This window comes from Pseudorasbora parva, chromosome 21 (genome assembly GCF_024679245.1).
Source record: "Pseudorasbora parva isolate DD20220531a chromosome 21, ASM2467924v1, whole genome shotgun sequence".
Classification (NCBI taxonomy): domain Eukaryota; kingdom Metazoa; phylum Chordata; class Actinopteri; order Cypriniformes; family Gobionidae; genus Pseudorasbora; species Pseudorasbora parva.
Genome location: NC_090192.1, coordinates 11,281,537 through 11,284,036, shown reverse-complemented (window position 1 = coordinate 11,284,036; position 2,500 = coordinate 11,281,537). Strand labels below are relative to the sequence as shown.

The window sequence follows — 2,500 nt, the reverse complement described above, 5'->3', positions numbered from 1 at the left end:
AAACTGAAATTACTACAATTGTAATTTTTGGTTGTCCCTGATTCAACAGGGTGCAGATTTCCTGCTACACAGTTTTGCAGCACACTTAAGGTGTATTGCCCTCTTTAAAATCAATGCTGGCAGTGGTGGGATTCGAACCCACGCCCCCGAAGAGACTGGAGCCTAAATCCAGCGCCTTAGACCCCTCGGCCACACTACCCCACTGCTGTTTCTTTCGGGGGCCTTTTTCTGCCCATTTTTCTAGAATAGGAGAAAATGTTGGGTGCGGACCTTCATTGTGAGGCCCTGAAGCCTGTCGAGTAAGGCTCAGGAAAGCAAAAGTGGCTGGTTTTGGAAGAGACTGGGAGCATGCAGTGTCACTTCTCCAGTCGTCTTGCTCAGGCATAGCAGCCACAAGAGCCTTCCAAAAGTGTTCCTTGGCAGCGGTAGGATTCGAACCCACGCCCCCGAAGAGACTGGAGCCTTAATCCAGCGCCTTAGACCGCTCGGCCACGCTACCATGCGAGAGTGCCTTCCCTGGGCCATTTTCGCCTTCTTATTTTAATTTAATGTCGCACTTGGCCACAAGTCAGTCAGTTGACATTCCACGTGCCTTGGAGGAGCTCCTCCACAGATTAAAAGACCTCATAAATGCAGGGGTATGCAGTTACACTCCTGGAGGCCTCCCTATCTGCAGATTGCAATTCCATCTCTAATCAAACACACCTGAATCATCTAATCAAAGCCATTGGGCCTTACTCCAAAATGGCAGCTAGCTGTGCTGAAGTTAAACTCAAGATCGTGAGGTAGTTGTCAATTTTCCAAAAAATCTTGAGTCAAATCGGCTGCTTCTATGATTAAAGACTATGTTATTATTAGATTCCAACTCATTTTTAAACTGAAATTACTACAATTGTAATTTTTGGTTGTCCCTGATTCAACAGGGTGCAGATTTCCTGCTACACAGTTTTGCAGCACACTTAAGGTGTATTGCCCTCTTTAAAATCAATGCTGGCAGTGGTGGGATTCGAACCCACGCCCCCGAAGAGACTGGAGCCTAAATCCAGCGCCTTAGACCCCTCGGCCACACTACCCCACTGCTGTTTCTTTCGGGGGCCTTTTTCTGCCCATTTTTCTAGAATAGGAGAAAATGTTGGGTGCGGACCTTCATTGTGAGGCCCTGAAGCCTGTCGAGTAAGGCTCAGGAAAGCAAAAGTGGCTGGTTTTGGAAGAGACTGGGAGCATGCAGTGTCACTTCTCCAGTCGTCTTGCTCAGGCATAGCAGCCACAAGAGCCTTCCAAAAGTGTTCCTTGGCAGCGGTGGGATTCGAACCCACGCCCCCGAAGAGACTGGAGCCTTAATCCAGCGCCTTAGACCGCTCGGCCATGCTACCATGCGAGAGTGCCTTCCCTGGGCCATTTTCGCCTTCTTATTTTAATTTAATGTCGCACTTGGCCACAAGTCAGTCAGTTGACATTCCATGTGCCTTGGAGGAGCTCCTCCACAGATTAAAAGACCTCATAAATGCAAGGGTACGCAGTTACACTCCTGGAGGCCTCCCTATCTGCAGATTGCAATTCCATCTCTAATCAAACACACCTGAATAATCTAATCAAAGCCATTGGGCCTTACTCCAAAATAGCAGCTAGCTGTGCTGAAGATAAACTCAAAATCGTGAGGTAGTTGTCAATTTTCCAAAAAATCTTGAGTCAAATCGGCTGCTTCTATGATTAAAGACTATGTTATTATTAGATTCCAAATCATTTTTAAACTGAAATTACTACAATTGTAATTTTTGGTTGTCCCTGATTCAACAGGGTGCAGATTTCCTGCTAGACAGTTTTGCAGCACACTTAAGGTGCATTGCCCTCTTTAAAATCAATGCTGGCAGTGGTGGGATTCGAACCCACGCCCCCGAAGAGACTGGAGCCTAAATCCAGCGCCTTAGACCCCTCGGCCACACTACCCCACTGCTGTTTCTTTCGGGGGCCTTTTTCTGCCCATTTTTCTAGAATAGGAGAAAATGTTGGGTGCGGACCTTCATTGTGAGGCCCTGAAGCCTGTCGAGTAAGGCTCAGGAAAGCAAAAGTGGCTGGTTTTGGAAGAGACTGGGAGCATGCAGTGTCACTTCTCCAGTCGTCATGCTCAGGCATAGCAGCCACAAGAGCCTTCCAAAAGTATTCCTTGGCAGCGGTGGGATTACGAACCCACGCCCCCGAAGAGACTGGAGCCTTAATCCAGCGCCTTAGACCGCTCGGCCACGCTACCATGCAAGAGTGCCTTCCCTGGGTCATTTTCGCCTTCTTATTTTAATTTAATGTCGCACTTGGCCACAAGTCAGTCAGTTGACATTCCACGTGCCTTGGAGGAGCTCCTCCACAGATTAAAAGACCTCATAAATGCAGGGGTATGCAGTTACACTCCTGGAGGCCTCCCTATCTGCAGATTGCAATTCCATCTCTAATCAAACACACCTGAATCATCTAATCAAAGCCATTGGGCCTTACTCCAAAATGGCAG

The 2,500-nt window shown here is 47.9% G+C and overlaps 6 non-coding genes across 6 annotated transcripts; all 6 read right to left on the bottom strand.

Annotated features, from left to right (window-relative positions):
* Positions 1-117: 117 nt before the first annotated feature.
* trnal-uag (transfer RNA leucine (anticodon UAG)) lies at positions 118-199 on the bottom strand. The gene has a single exon. It is a non-coding gene; the product is annotated as a tRNA-Leu (tRNA).
* Positions 200-417: 218 nt separating this feature from the next.
* Positions 418-499, bottom strand: trnal-aag (transfer RNA leucine (anticodon AAG)). Its single transcript has one exon. It is a non-coding gene; the product is annotated as a tRNA-Leu (tRNA).
* A 492-nt stretch (positions 500-991) lies between these two features.
* Positions 992-1,073, bottom strand: trnal-uag (transfer RNA leucine (anticodon UAG)). Its single transcript has one exon. It is a non-coding gene; the product is annotated as a tRNA-Leu (tRNA).
* A 218-nt stretch (positions 1,074-1,291) lies between these two features.
* trnal-aag (transfer RNA leucine (anticodon AAG)) lies at positions 1,292-1,373 on the bottom strand. Its single transcript has one exon. It is a non-coding gene; the product is annotated as a tRNA-Leu (tRNA).
* A 492-nt stretch (positions 1,374-1,865) lies between these two features.
* trnal-uag (transfer RNA leucine (anticodon UAG)) lies at positions 1,866-1,947 on the bottom strand. The gene has a single exon. It is a non-coding gene; the product is annotated as a tRNA-Leu (tRNA).
* A 218-nt stretch (positions 1,948-2,165) lies between these two features.
* On the bottom strand, positions 2,166-2,248 carry trnal-aag (transfer RNA leucine (anticodon AAG)). The gene has a single exon. It is a non-coding gene; the product is annotated as a tRNA-Leu (tRNA).
* Positions 2,249-2,500: the final 252 nt, after the last annotated feature.